The sequence below is a fragment of the Salvelinus alpinus genome, chromosome 29, assembly GCF_045679555.1.
Source record: "Salvelinus alpinus chromosome 29, SLU_Salpinus.1, whole genome shotgun sequence".
In the NCBI taxonomy this organism is placed as follows: Eukaryota; Metazoa; Chordata; class Actinopteri; order Salmoniformes; family Salmonidae; genus Salvelinus; species Salvelinus alpinus.
The window spans coordinates 29,169,385-29,186,124 of NC_092114.1; positions in this window are offsets into that span (position 1 = coordinate 29,169,385).

Sequence of the window (16,740 nt, forward strand, 5' to 3'; positions counted from 1 at the left end):
ATGGGGATGAGGTAGATTGGATGGGCTATTTACAGATAAGCTATGTACAGGTGCAGTGATCTGTGAGCTGCTCTGACAGCTGGTGCTTAAAGCTAGTGAGGGAGGTAAGAGTCTCCAGCTTCAGAGATTTTTGCAGTTCGTTCCAGTCATTGGCAGCAGAAAACTGGAAGGAGAGGCGGCCAAAGGAAGAATTGGCTTTGGGGGTGACCAGTGACATATACCTGCTGGAGCGCGTGCTACGGGTGGGTGCTGCTATGGTGACCAGTGAGCTGAGAAGGTGGGGCTTTACCTAGCAGAGATTTGTAGATGACCTGGAGCCAGTGGGTTTGGCGATGAGTATGAAGCGAGGGCCAGCCAACGAGCACATACAGGTCGCAGTGGTGGGTAGTATATGGGGCTTTGGTGACAAAACGGATGGCACTGTGATAGACTGCATCCAAATTGTTGAGTAGAGTGTTGGAGGCTATTTTGTAGAGTTATTCAAGTGACTATGCATAGATGACAGAGTAGCAGCAGCGTCCCAGAGGGGGGGGGGGGGGGGGCAATGCAAATAGTCTTGGCGCTCCGTTACCGCACTACCCTCTGTAGTGCCTTGCGGTCGGAGGCCGAGCAGTTGCCATGCCAGGCTGTGATGCAACCTGTCAGGATGCTCTCGATGGTGCAGCTGTAAAACATTTTGAGGTCAGATCTCTGACCTCCTCCCTATAGGCTGTCTCATCGTTGTCGGTTGTTACGGATACAAGTGTTCTGTGTGTATCCTGTGTGTTTCTTTTCTCTCCTTCTCCCCTACTCACAGGTGACAATAATCATTCCCCAATCAGTCATCAATTAGTCACTAATCGGAAGACACCTGCTCCTTTTCCCTTACCCAATCACAGTCCCTTTCCCTTGGTTTAAAACCCCTGTCAGTTGTTTTCTCCCCAGCTCAATCTCTTTGTAACATGCCTTCTGTCTGTAGATCGCTTGTGTGTTTTGCATCTGCATGTCACTTTGTCCCCACCTGTGAGTATTGTTTTGGTTATGGTGTTTGAGTGATGGTGGGAAAAGGGGGTAACCAGACAAGTCGCCCTTGGGCTACACTACCCGTAGTTAAACATTGTTAAAAACACTAGTTAGAACTGGGCGGACCACCCCCTGTATTTTTGGTTGGTTAGTTAGCTGTTTGTGAAGTAGGCTAGTCTAGCTTAGGGGTGTTTTTGAATTATTATTCTTTCATTCCTTGGGTCCCGCTCAGCCCCTTTTCCTGCTTCCCCCCCATTTACCGTGTGTTTATAAATAAACATTTCGTGTTTGACGGTAATTAAGTTGTCTGTGTTATTTGTTCTCACTGTTACGTTTTCACTACTATAATTTGCATGAGTTGTGTTACGGGTCCCATTACCATCCCCCCCTGGACTGTCGGGCCAAAGGGATTCGTAACATCGGTGATCAGGCCTACCACTGTTGTGTCATCAGCAAACTTAATGATGGTGTTGGAGTCGTGCCTGGCCACCACAGGCCAGGGAGTTTGAAGGGCGGCTTCCTGCCATCTCTTGGGGTGCAGCGACTAAACATGAGACTGAGATAACAAAGAAACAACTATAGACAGCAGGCTCTGATGGAGAATAGAGGAATCCAACCCAGGTTGTCTTGTCTCTCCATCAGTTGGGAGTTTGCACAGTCTGTCATCCAAGAGGCAAGAACACCAAATAGTGTCATGACTAGACATGTTGTTCAACAGAGTCCAATGTTCAGAGCGTTGCTGCAGATATAAATATGGCAACATTCATGTTCAATCAGACACATTCTAAAGGTTCCATGTTCTATCTTCAACATTCTAAAGGTTCCAATGTTCTATCTGCAACTTTCTAAAGGTTCCATGTTCTATCTGCAACTTTCTAAAGGTCTGTGTACCATCAGACAGTCTAAAGGTTCCATGTTCTATCTTCAACATTCTAAAGGTTCCATGTTCTATCTTCAACTTTCTAAAGGTTCCATGTTCTATCAGACACATTCTGATAGACACCCAGCCTGAACCCAGCTACCGACCCAGTACTCACTCTCACAGTGCCAGAGCATGGCTTTCACAACAGCCACACTGAATAATAATAATAACACTACATGCCACTGTGCAGACACTTTCATCCAAATTGACTTACAGCATAGGACAGTTCTTACATTTTGTGTAGGCCTTTGTAATCCCTGTGGGAATTGAACCCACAACCTTGGATTTTGCTAGTGTCCTGCTCTTACCAATAGAGCAACACAGTACTTCAATTCCAGCCATGCAGTTATCAAGCAACATTCCTTCAACATTCTCAGAAGTATAACTTTTTGGCAGACATGTTCTGTGGTTTGACATCTTTATAATGCCTGGAAGAAGAAGCAGCATGGTCCCTGTCACAGTGTAGATGTAGATCACTGCCCCCTCCAACTAGGGAAGTTTATGGCCGATTCCTCAGGGTGACATTTTAAGTACTGTGAAAGACAAATATATGAGGCTACTAATGCCACAACACCTGTGTCCTATTGTCAATATAGGTTGGTGATTTGTAATTTGAGCAAGTTTGTGAACCTGGGATCTTGTGATAGTGAGTGACCTTGATGAAGTCGCTAGGTGTCTTCATTACATCTCAGAAAAACATGTGTTAACATCTGTAGTCCTTCTGGCCTGTTGCACCAAACCTGATACATCTCATGGGAAGATTGTTAACCTTTTCAGTTGGAGCAATCCCTCTTTCGCAGACGTTTTTTATTTACGTCCTCAGGAGTTGGCATGACAACCCTCTCGGCCATGTCTCTGTGCTGTGAGTTATAGGAAGGAGACAGGTACAGTGATGATGTCTCTTTCACATTGAAGTCATCCAGATGAGGTCTGGTGCTTGCTAGTCCCTGAACAGTGCTGGGTTGCTGCTTGGAGTGGGTCCAAGATGTTACTCAATGGTCATTGATCAATAATATGTTCATCCTTTCCTTTCCTTTAACAGATCATTCACGCCATCCCTACACTCTTAGAAAAAAAGTGCTATCTAGAACCTAAAAGAGTTCTTCGGCTGTCCCCATTGGAGAACCCTTTAAAGAACCCTTTTTGGTTCCAGATAGAACCCTTTCCACAGAGTTCTACATGGAACCAAAAACGGTTCTCCTGTGGGGACATCCGAAGAACCCTTTAGAAACCCTTTTTTCTAAGAATGTAGCAGTTGGGTGACCTACATGTACTCCAGACCTAGGTCAACATTATAACTCAAACTCTTGAGTTGCACTTGATTTAATTAGTTTGACCAACATACAAGGTGGGATGTGTTTGCACTTTTGGGATTATTACATTGGGTTTATTGTAGGCTAGCCTACCGGGCAAGTTAAATCAAGTGCACCTCCAGGTTTTGAAAGTATTTGGCTGACAGTAAGCATTTGCTCCAGTTCTACAGTACTCATGTGTTTTACCTATAAATCATATTTAGAGCCATATTTCCCCTGTCGACTTTTACAGGCATGTCAGTGAGGATTGATATTTGACTCAAGAGTGATCATGCTAGAAACTTGATCACTCTGTACCGGGGTGATTTAAGTAGCACATTAATAACATTAGCGGTTGGGTGGGAGGGATGTTGCACGTTGATAGCCACAACATGGTTTAGTTGGTATGAATGATGACTGAGAAAACAAGGTTGTAGAGTGAAAAAAACAGATGAACTATTGATGTTATCAAGAATGTGTAATAACCTGTACTCATATTTCTTTCCGTCAATCCGTTTGACAACAGTGTGATTGTCGGTGCGCTTCATAAAAATTCAGTGTTCCCAGTCAGCCCCCTCGTGCAGGTTTGAATCGATTCGAGCAGGTTGATCACGGTTGCTCTCTCCTGCTTTAGGACTAAACCGGGGATAAAAAGGTTGCCCACTGGACTATGTATTTCAGACCAAATTAGCTGACTATTACTGTGATTCATTGTATTTGAATAAGAATCAAGGTACGGTTTAATTGATTTGAAACTATGTTATGTAACATTCGTGTCAAGTGCACTGTAGGCTATTGAACATCAAGTAATTTCCAGAGAGAAATTTGTTGTAGGCTATCCAATGACAATCGCATGTGTTGCATGTTGTGTTGCAGATTGAAATGCAAATATATTTTTTAATGATAATGGGTAACCCTGTCATTTTGATGATGAGTTCAGGGTTGTTTGTGCTTTTAAATTAATCAATCCATTGATTTGGGAGCATTAACTAGTACTCAGAATAATTCTCAGGAATTACACATTTATAATAACATATTTACAATTAATTCTTTGATATGAAATAAATCAATTGAAATGGAATTCAAGAAATGTAAAACTTTTTGGGAATTAATGGGGAAAATTTCAGAAGAAAAAATGGTGTTTGACCATATCCTGCAAATTACTGCTATAGAGGCAAAATGTAACTGGGAATAACTTGGCATCAGAATCAGGCCTCTAGTGTGTACATAAGTCATAGCACTTTTCTGTGACTGCGTGTGTGTGTGTGTGTGTCGGTCTGTCTGTCTGTCTGTCTGTGTGTATATATGTATATATATATACAGGAGGAGGAAGGGCCAGAGAGATGACAACCAGGTCCTCCAAAATGAAGGAATAAGTTAGTGGGTTCCAGAAAGTGGACTTTCTTCATCCATCCATCCATTCGTTCATTAATTCCTTAATGTATTCATTATCCTTCCATCCTCTCCACCCCGTCTCTCTTTCCACCCCTTTTCTCTCCATCTTTCTCTCCCCCTCCCCAATAGTTGTGATCTGCCCCGTGGAGATCATGTTCATCCTGGACAGCTCAGAGAAGGCCACGGTGCTGCTGTTTGAGAAGCAGAAAAACTTTGTCTTGCATTTCAGCACATGGCTCTTGCAGATCCAGGCAGCAGGTTGGAGACTGAGGATGATGCTAGCTGCGCTGCAGTACAGCAGTTTGGTACTGTAGAGGTTAGAGAGATGAGCTAGCAACCAGAGAGTCAAGGGTTCTATCCCATGACAGACGGGACTGCTCTCATCTAACTGCTCTCTATTTAACTGCTCTCTATTTAACTGCTCTCTATTTAACTGCTCTCTATTTAACTGCTCTCTCTTTAACTGTTCTCTATTTAACTGCTCTCTATTTAACTGCTCTCCATCTAACTGCTCTCCATCTAACTGCTCTCCATCTAACTGCTCTCTATTTAACTGTTCTCTATTTAACTGCTCTCTATTTAACTGCTCTCTATTTAACTGCTCTCTATTTAACTGCTCTCCATCTAACTGCTCTCCATCTAACTGCTCTCCATCTAACTGCTCTCCATCTAACTGCTCTCCATCTAACTGCTCTCCATCTAACTGCTCTCTATTTAACTGTTCTCTATTTAACTGTTCTCTATTTAACTGCTCTCCATTTAACTGCTCTCCATTTAACTGCTCTCTGTCTAACTGCTCTCTGTCTAACTGCTCTCCGTCTAACTGCTCTCCGTCTAACTGCTCTCCGTCTAACTGCTCTCCGTCTAACTGCTCTCCGTCTAACTGCTCTCCGTCTAACTGCTCTCCGTCTAACTGCTCTCCGTCTAACTGCTCTCCGTCTAACTGCTCTCCGTCTAACTGCTCTCCGTCTAACTGCTCTCCGTCTAACTGCTCTCCGTCTAACTGCTCTCCGTCTAACTGCTCTCCGTCTAACTGCTCTCCGTCTAACTGCTCTCCGTCTAACTGCTCTCCGTCTAACTGCTCTCTGTCTAACTGCTCTCCGTCTTCTTCTAGCTCTGTGTCTCTGGAGCACAACTTCCGGGACTGGCAGGATGTGTTCCAGAGCAGAGTGCCGTCCATGACCTACATCGGACAAGGAACCTACTCAGCCTACGCCGTCACTAACGCTACACAGGTCAGCATATCATTATCTGTAACACTTTATTTGGTCCCCTACAGATGATTGATGGATGTTAAACTAACCATCAACTAACTTTTAAATAACTATCCACTAAACCTAGCCCAAGCTCTAGCCCCAAGCCAACAGGGTTGCATACAAACGTCTGTTGATAGTTTGACCATCTATAGAGGACTATTCAAAGAAAGTAGAACAAATTGCTCCAAACCAAAAAACAAGTATGAGACCCAACACCAAAGTCCAATGGAACTATTATAAAACCCAGGTGTTTAGCCGTGAGACAGCGGCTAACAGCCTGAGAGTGACGTTGCTGATGACCGACAGCGTGGACCATCCCCACAGCCCCAGTGCTGCGGCCGAGGCCAATAACCACAACGTGTGTCTGTTCACCATCAGGCTGTTGGGACTACCCAGGCAGGGACTGGCCCACCAACGCCAGGCTACGTTCCATCGCCAGCACCCACCACAGCAGCACGTCCTCAGCCTCACAGACAACCTGCTGGAGGATAAACTCTTTAAAGAACTGGTGAGTGGTGGGAGTGATCTATCCTCAAGGATACCAACATGTCTTGACATTGCTATACAATTCTAGATGTTTATATTTTCCCTCAAACCCTAATTCCCAGTTCAGTAGAGCTCATGCAGTGAGATGACTGAACAGGATTAAAATGGCTAAATTGAAACATACATTACTGAGCATCGAGTGTGAGCTATTCTTTTTTAGAATGCGCTTGTAAACACAGGGGTAAGTGCCTTTTTTTGTAATCATCCATTTGGAATGCAAAGATAATTATCTCTGAGGTGTATATTTAAATGTTGCTTCTCTTACATCGCGTGATGTATTGTTGTCTCTACTTTTTTGCCCTTTGTGCTGTTTGTTGTCTGTGCCCAACAATATTTGTACCATGTTTGTGCTGCTGCCATGTTGTGTTGCTACCATTCTGTGTTGTTGTGTTAGGTCTCTCTTTATGTAGTGCTGTGGTGGCACTTTTGTCGTGATGTGTGTTTTGTCCTACATTTGTGTTTTTAATCAAATCAAATTGTATTTGTCACATGCGCCGAATACAACAGGTGAAATGCTTACAATCCCAGCCACTGTCCTCACAGGAGGCCTTTTGCCTCTTGGTAGGCCGTCATTTTAAATAAGAATTAGTTTTTAACTGACTAGTTAAATAAAGGTTAAATAAAAAATCTATAAAATAATTCTCTTGATTTCAGTGCCCACAGCCAACGTCTTGTCTGTGTGATATAGGAGAGAGAGGTCCCCCTAGAAGCTTAGTGAGTCCACTTCCTTATCTGTCTCATCAGCTAACCTAGATGGTGTCAAACTCATTCCACAGAAATCCTAGTGTCTGCTGGTTTTTGTTTTCTCCTTTCAATTAAGACCAGGTGAAAGGAGTTATTTACAAATGAGTGGCCTTAATTCATCAAAAGCATCCTCTAGTAGCCAGTTAACGTTATACACTATAACTGTCAGTTCAGGAAGTACACTGAAATTTCAATTCCAATTTTCCTCTTGAAAAGCAATGACTGGTTTGACTGAATTTACATGAAATTGACCTGAAACCTTCCCTTCATATTTCCCAGTGTTGTGTCTGTGTGTCGGATCTGGTGTGTCTGAGGTGTCCAGGTTGACAGAGGTTTACTCTGCAGTACAGAGGAGCAGTAATCCTCAGACAGGTCTGTGTTATTATTGGCAAGTTCACCAGTTGGACAACCATATCCTGTAACCCCCCTACACACCCCTCTAAATGCAACCAGGGGCTCTCCCAGGGTTAGCACCCCATTCCTAACCCCCCCACTGCAAGTGTAGCAGGCCTGTACTGTGCGAGGGACGAAGTTAAATGAAATAATAGCGTAGAGGGCCTTTGTGTGTTTTGACTAGCAGGCCTTTTGAAGAGGCTTAAAGAGGCTTTTAGGGAGTTGGGGTGTTAGGGAGTTGAGGCATTAGGGAGATGAAAGAGGTTATATGGCACAGAGGCCCCTGATTCTGTTGAGTTTACTGAGGCTATATAGCACAGAGGCCCCAAAATGGCGCCGACAGAGATGGTCGCCTCGCTTCGAGTCCTTAGGAAACTATGCCGTATTTAGTTTTTTATGTATTATTCCTTACATTGTTACCCCAGGAAATCTTTAGTCTTTTTACATACAGCCGGGAAGAACTATTGGATATAACGTCAACTTACCAACATTACGACCAGGAATGCGACTTTCCAGAAGCGGATCCTCTGTTTGGACCACAACTCAGGACAATGGATCTACTCCGAGAAGCCGACCCAAAACAACGGTGCGGCAGAAGGGCCACCTGGTCAGACTCCGTAGACGTGCACATCGCCCACCGCTCCAGAGTATACTACTCGCCAATGTCCAGTCTCTTGACAACAAGGTAGACGAAATTCGAGCAAGGTTTGCCTTCCAGAGATTGTAACATTATCTGTTTCACGGACACATGGCTCTCTCGGGATATGTTGTCGGAATCAGGTCAGCCACTGGGCTACTCCATGCATTGCGCCAACAGAGATAAACACCTCTCTGGGAAGTGGAAGGGCGGGGTGTATGCTTCATGATTAACGACTCATCGTGTAATCATAACAACATACAGGAACTCAAGTCCTTCTGCTCACCCGACCTAGAATTCCTTACAATCAAATGCCGGCCATATTACCTCCCAAGAGAATTCTCATCAGTTATCGTCACAGCTGTGTACATTCCCCCTCAAGCAGACACCACGACGTCCCTCAAGGAACTTCACTGGACTATATGTAAACAGGAAACCATAACGTGCCTTGCAAAAGTATTCATCTCCCTTGGCGTTTTTCCTATTTTGTTGCATTACAACTGTCACGACTTCCGCTGAAGTCGGTCCCTCTCCTTGTTCGGGCGGCGTTCGGCTGTCGACGTCATCGGCCTTCTAGCCACCGCCGATCCACCATTCATTTTCCATTTGTTTTGTCTTTGTTTTACACACCTGATTTCAATCCCACAATTACTTGTTCATTATTTAACCCTCTGTTCCCCCATGTTTTTTTGTGAGTGATTGTTTATTGTATTTTCGGTCTGTCATGGTGTGCGTGTATTTGTTACTTTGTATATTTTACATTTTGAGTAAAAGTACGTTGATTACTCATATCTGCTGTCCTGCACCTTACTCTCGACACCAGCTACAAATAGGACCCATTACAACAACCTGTAATTTAAATCGATTTTTATTTGGATTTCATGTAATGGACATACACAAAATAGTCCAAATTGGTGAAGTGAAATTAAAATAACTTGTTTCAAAAAATTATAAAAAAATTTAAACGGAAGATTAGTGCGTGCATGTGTGCAAAGGGGATGAATACCATCCCCTTTGCTATGAAGCCGGTAGGGTAGCCTAGTGGGGCGGCAGGGTAGCCTAGTGGTTAGAGCATTGGGCTAGTAACCGAAAGGCTGCAAGTTCTAATCCCCGAGCTGACAAGGCACAAATCTGTCGTTCTGCCCCTGAACAAGGCAGTTATAACCCACTGTTCCTAGGCCGTCATTGAAAATAAAAAATGTCACTTGCCTAGTTAAATAAAGGTAAAAAAATATTAAAATCCCCTAAATAAGATCTGGTGCAACCAGTTACCCTCAGAAGTCACATAATTAGTTAGATTGCACACAGGTGGACTTTATTTAAGCGTCACATGTCTGCAACACCACGAAGCAAAGGGCGGCACCATGAAGACAAAGGAGATCTCCAAACAGGTCAGGGACAAAGTTGTGGAGAATTACAGATCAGGATTGGGTTATAAAAAAATATCTGAAACTTTGAACATCCCACAGAGCACCATTTAAATCCATTATTAAAAAATTGAAAGAGTATGGCACCACAGAAAACCTGCCAAGAGAGGGCCGCCCAACAAGACTCATGTACCAGGCAAGGAGGGCATTAATCAGAGAGGATACAAAGAGACCAAAGACAACCATGAAGGAGCTGTAAAGCTCCACAGCGGAGATTGGAGTATCTGTCCATAGGACCACTTTAAGCTGTACACTCCACAGAGCTGAGCTTTATGGAACAGTGACCAGAAAAAAGCCATTGCTTTGAAAAAAAAGAAAAGAAAAGAAAACACGCTTGGTGTTCGCCAAAAGGCATGTGGGAGACTCCCCAAACATATGGAAGAGAGTACTCTGGTCAGATGTATTGCTTTTTGGCGATCAAGGAAAACACTATGTCTGGCGCAAACCCAACACCTCTCATCACCCTGAGAACACCATCCCCACAGTCAAGCATGGTGGTGGCAGCATCATGCTGTGAGGATGTTTTCATCGGCAGGGACTGGGAAACTGGTCAGAATTGAAGGAATGATGGATGGCGCTAAATACAGGGAGATTCTTGAGGGAAACCTGTTTGTCTTCCAGAGATTTGAGACTGGGACGGAGGTTCCTTCCAGCAGGACAATGACCCTAAGCATACTGCTAAAACAACACTTGAGTGGTTTAAGGGGAAACATTTAAATGCCTTGGAATGGCCTTGTCAAAGCCCAGACCTCAATCCAATTGAGAATCTGTGGTATGACTTAAAGGTTGCTGTACACCAGCGGAACCCATCCAACTTGAAGGAGCTGGAGAAGTTTTGCCTTGAAGAATGGGTGAATACTTTTGCAAGCCACTGTATATCCTGAGGCTGCATTTATTGTAGCTGGGGATTTGAACAAAGCAAATTTGAGAACAAGGCTACCTAAATTCTATCAGCATATTGATTGCAGTACCTGCGGGGGTAATGCACTCGATCACTGCTACTCTAACTTCCTCGATGCATACAAGCCCTCCCCCGTCCTCCCTTCGGCAATTCAACCATGACGCCATCTTGCTCCTACCGTCTTATAGGCAGAAACTCAAACAGGATGTACCAGTGACTAGAACCATTCAACGCTTGTCTGACCAATCGGAATCCACGCTTCAAGATTGTTTTGATCACGCGGACTGGGATATGTTCCGGTTAGCCTCAGAGAACAACATTGATCAATACGTTGACTCGGTGAATGAGTTTATAAGGAAGTGCATTGGAGATGTTGTACCCACTGTGACTATTAAAACCTACCCTAACCAGAATCCGTGGATGGATGGCGGCATTCGCGCAAAACTGAAAGCGCAAACCACTGCATTTAACCATGGAAAGAGGTCTGAGAATATGGCTGAATATAAACAGTGTAGTTATTCCCTCCGCAAGGCAATCAAGCGAAATGCCGGTACAAGGACAAAGTGGAGTCGCAATTCATCGGCTCAGACACGACACGAGGCGTATGTGGCAGGGTCTACAGGAAACCACAGACTACAAAAAGAAAACCAGACACGTCACGAACACTGACGTCAGACTAATTAAACACCTTCTTTGCCCGCTTTGAGGATAATACCGTGCCACCGTCGCGGCCTGCTAACAATGACTGCGCCCCCTCTCCTTCTCCGTGTTAACACTCGCAAGGCTGCTGGCCCAGACGGCATCCCCAGCCGCGTCCTCAGAGCATGTGCAGACCAGCTGGCTGGTGTGTTTACAGACATGTTCAGTCGCTCCCTATCCCAGTCTGCTGTCCCCACATGCTTCAAGATGGCCACCATTGTTCCTGTACCCAAGAAGGTCAAATATAACTTAACTAAATGACTACTGCCCAGTAGAACTCACTTCTGTCATCATGAAGTGCTTTGAGAGACTAGTCAAGGAGCATATCACCTCCACCTTACCACTGCACACTGCTCTATTCCATCTGGACAAAAGGAATACCTATGTAAGAATGCTGTTCATTGACTACAGCTCAGCATTCAACACCATAGTACCCTCCAAGCTCATCATCAAGCTGGAGGTCCTGGGTCTCAACCTCGCCCTGTACAATTGTGTCCTGGACTTTCTGACGGGGCGCCCCGAGGTGGTGAAGGTAGAAAACAACATCCCCACTTCGCTGACCCTCAACACTGGGACCCCACAAGGGTGCATGCTCAGCCCCCCCCCTGTACTCCCTGTTCACCCATGACTGTGTGGCCATGCACGCCTCCAACTCAATCATCAATTTTGCAGACGACACAACAGTAGTGGGCTTGATTACCAACAACGACGAGACAGCCTACAAGGAGGAGGTGAGGGCACTCGGAGTGAGGTGTCAGGAAAACAACCTCTCACTCAACTTCAACAAAAAAAAGGAGATAATCGTGGACTTCAGGAAACAGCAGAGGGAACACCCCCCTATCCACATCGAAGGGACAGCAGTGGAGAAGATGGAAAGTTTTAAGTTTCTCGGCGGATACATCACAGACAAACTGAAAATGGTCCACCCACACAGACAGAGTGGCGAAGAAGGTGCAACAACCCTGACAAACTTTTACAGATGCACAATCGAGAGCATCCTGTCGGGCTGTATCACATTCTGGTACAGCAACTGCTCCGCCCTCAACCGCAAAGCTCTCCAGAGGGTGGTGCGGTCTGCACAATGCATCACCGGGGGCAAACGACCTGCCCTCCATGACACCTACAGCACCCAAAGGCCAAAAAGATCACCAAGGACAACAACCACCCAAGCCACTGCCTGTTCACACCGTTACCATCCAGAAGGTGAGGTCAGTACAGGTGCATCAAAGCGGGGACCGACAGACTGAAAAACAGCTTCTATCTTAAGGCCATCAGACTGCTAAACAGCAATCACTAACTCAGAGAGGCTGCTGCCTACATTGAGACCTAATCACTGGTCACTTTAATACATGAATCACTAGTCACTTTAAATAATGCCACTTTAAATACTTCCACTTCAATAATGTTTACATATCTTACATTACTCATATCATATGTACAGTTGAAGTCGGAAGTTTACATACACCTTAGCCAAAAACATTTAAACTCAGTTTTTCACAATTCCTGACAGTAAAAATTCCCTGTCTTAGGTCAATTAGGATCACCACTTTATTTTAAGAATGTGAAATGCCAGAATAATAGTAACGAGAATGATTTATTTCACCTTTTATTTCTTTCATCACATTCCCAGTGGGTCAGAATTTTACATCCACTCAATTAGTATTTGGTAGCATTGCCTTTAAATTGTTTAACTTGGGTCAAATGTTTCAGGTAGCCTTCCACAAGCTTCCCACAATAAGTTGAATTTTGGCCCATTCCTCCTGACAGAGCTGGTGTAACTGAGTCAGGTTTGTAGGCCTCCTTGCTCGCACACCCTTTTTCAGTTCTGCCCACAAATGTTCTATATGGTTGAGGTCAAGGCTTTGTGATGGCCACTCCAATATAGAGGTCGACCGATTATGATTTTTCAACGCCGATACCGATTATTGGAGGACCAAAAAAAGACGATACCGATTAATCGGCCGTTTTTTATTTTTTTATTTGTAATAATGACAATTACAACAATACTGATTGAACACTTATTTTAACTTAATATAATACATCAATAAAATCAATTTAGCCTCAAATAAATAATGAAACATGTTCAATTTGGTTTAAATAATGCAAAAACAAAGTGTTGGAGAAGAAAGTAAAAGTGCAATATGTGCCATGTAAGAAAGCTAATGTTTAAGTTCCTTGCTCAGAACATGAGAACATATGGAAGCTGATGGTTCCTTTCAACATGAGTCTTCAATATTCCCAGGTAAGAAGTTTTAGGTTGTAGTTATTATAGGACTATTTTTCTCTATGATTTGTATTTCATATACCTTTGACTATTGGATGTTCTTATAGGCACTTTAGTATTGCCAGTGTAACAGTATAGCTTCCGTCCCTCTCCTCGCCGCTATCTGGGCTCGAACCAGGAACACATCGACAACAGCCACCCTCGAAGCAGCGTTACCCATGCAGAGCAAGGGGAACAACTACTCCGAGTCTCAGAGCGAGTCATGTTTGAAACGCTATTAGCGCGCACCCGCTAACTAGCTAGCCATTTCACATTGGTTACACCAGCCTAATCTCGGGAGTTGATAGGCTTGAAGTCATAAACAGCGCAATGCTTGAAGAATTGCGAAGAGCTGCTGGCAAAACGCACGAAAGTGCTGTTTGAATGAATGCTTACGAGCCTGCTGGTGCCTACCATCGCTCAGTCAGACTGCTCTATCAAATCATACTTAGTTATAACATAATAACACAGAAATACGAGCCTTAGGTCATTAATTTGGTCAAATCCGGAAACTATCATCTCGAAAACAAGACGTTTATTCTTTCAGTGAAATACGGAACCGTTCCGTATTTTATCTAACGGGTGGCATCCATAAGTCTAAATATTCCTGTTACATTGCACAACCTTCAATGTTATGTCATAATTACGTAAAATTCTGGCAAATTAGGCAGCTCAAACTGTTGCATATACACTGACTCTGCGTGCAATGAACGCAAGAGAAGTGACACAATTTCACCTGGTTAATATTGCCTGCTAACCTGAATTTCTTTTAGCTAAATATGCAGGTTTAAAAAATATATACTTCTGTGTATTGATTTTAAGAAATGCATTGATGTTTATGGTTAGGTACAGTCGTGCAACGATTAGGCTTTTTTCGCAAATACGCTTTTGTTAAATCATCCCCCATTTGGCGAAGTTGGCTGTCTTTTTTAGGAAGAAATAGTCTTCACACAGTTCGCAACGAGCCAGGTGCCCCAAACTGCTGCATATACCCTGACTCTGTTGCAAGAGTAGTGACACAATTTCCCTAGTTAAAATAAATTCATGTTAGCAAGCAATATTAACTAAATATGCAGGTTTAAAAATATATACAGTGGGGAGAACAAGTATTTGATACACTGCCGATTTTGCAGGTTTTCCTACTTACAAAGCATGTAGAGGTCTGTAATTTTTATCATAGGTACACTTCAACTGTGAGAGACGGAATCTAAAACAAAAATCCCGAAAATCACATTGTATGATTTTTAAGTAATTAATTAGCATTTTATTGCAAGACATAAGTATTTGATACATCAGAAAAGCAGAACTTAATATTTGGTACTGAATCCTTTGTTTGCAATTACAGAGATCATACGTTTCCTGTAGTTCTTGACCAGGTTTGCACACACTGCAGCAGGGATTTTGGCCCACTCCTCCATACAGACCTTCTCCAGATCCTTCAGGTTTCGGGGCTGTCGCTGGGCAATACGGACTTTCGGCTCCCTCCAAAGATTTTCTATTGGGTTCAGGTCTGGAGACTGGCTAGGCCACTCCAGGACCTTGAGATACTTCTTACGGAGCCACTCCTTAGTTGCCCTGGCTGTGTGCTTCGTGTCGTTGTCATGCTGGAAGACCCAGCCACGACCCATCATCAATGCTCTTACTGAGGGAAGGAGGTTGTTGGCTAAGATCTCGCAATACATGGCCCCATCCATCCTCCCCTCAATACGGTGCAGTCGTCCTGTCCCCTTTGCAGAAAAGCATCCCCAAAGAATGATGTTTCCACCTCCATGCTTCACGGTTGGGATGGTGTTCTTGGGGTTGTACTCATCCTTCTTCTTCCTCCAAACACGGCGAGTGGAGTTTAGACCAAAAAGCTCTATTTTTGAATCATCAGACCACATGACCTCCTCCCATTCCTCCTCTGGATCATCCAGATGGTCATTGGCAAACTTCAGACGGGCCTGGACATGCGCCTGCTTGAGCAGGGGGACCTTGTGTGCGCTGCAGGATTTTAATCCATGACGGCGTAGTGTGTTACTAATGGTTTTCTTTGAGACTGTGGTCCCAGCTCTCTTCAGGTCATTGACCAGGTCCTGCCGTGTAGTTCTGGGCTGATCCCTCACCTTCCTCATGATCATTGATGCCCCACGAGGTGAGATCTTGCATGGAGCCCCAGACCGAGGGTGATTGACCATCATCTTGAACTTCTTCTATTTTCTTCTATTTTCTAATAATTGCGCCAACAGTTGTTGCCTTCTCACCAAGCTGCTTGCCTATTGTCCTGTAGCCCATCCCAGCCTTGTGCAGGTCTACAATTTTATCCTTGATGTCCTTACACAGCTCTCTGGTCTTGGCCATTGTGGAGAGGTTGGAGTCTGTTTGATTGAGTGTGTGGACAGGTGTCTTTTATACAGGTAACGAGTTCAAACAGGTGCAGTTAATACAGGTAATGAGTGGAGAACAGGAGGGCTTCTTAAAGAAAAACTAACAGGTCTGTGAGAGCCGGAATTCTTACTGGTTGGTAGGTGATCAAATACTTATGTCATGCAATAAAATGCAAATGAATTACTTAAAAATCATACAATGTGATTTTCTGGATTTTTGTTTTAGATTCCGTCTCTCACAGTTGAAGTGTACCTATGATAAAAATTACAGACCTCTACATGCTTTGTAAGTAGGAAAACCTGCAAAATCGGCAGTGTATCAAATACTTGTTCTCCCCACTGTACTTCTGTGTATTGATTTTAAGAAAGGCATGATGTTTATGGTTAGGTACACGTTGGAGCAACGACAGTCCTTTTTCGCGAATGCGCACTGCATCGATTATATGCAACGCAGGACACGCTAGATAAACTAGTAATATCATCAACCATGTGTAGTTATAACTAGTGATTATGATTGATTGATTGTTTTTTATCAGTTAAGTTTAATGCTAGCTAGCAACTTACCTTGGCTTCTTACTGCATTCGCGTAACAGGCAGGCTCCTCGTGGAGTGCAATGTAAGGCAGGTGGTTAGAGCGTTGGACTAGTTAACCGTAAGATTGCAAGATTGAATCCCCGAGCTGACAAGGTAAAAATCTGTCGTTCTGCCCCTGAACAAGGCAGTTAACCCACCGTTCCTATGCCGTCATTGAAAATAAGAATGTGTTCTTAACTGACTTGCCTAGTTAAATAAAGGTGTAAAAAAAATATATAAAAAAATCGATGTCCAAAAATACAGATTTCCGATTGTTATGAAAACTTGAAATCGGCCCTAATTAATCGGCCATTCCGATTAATG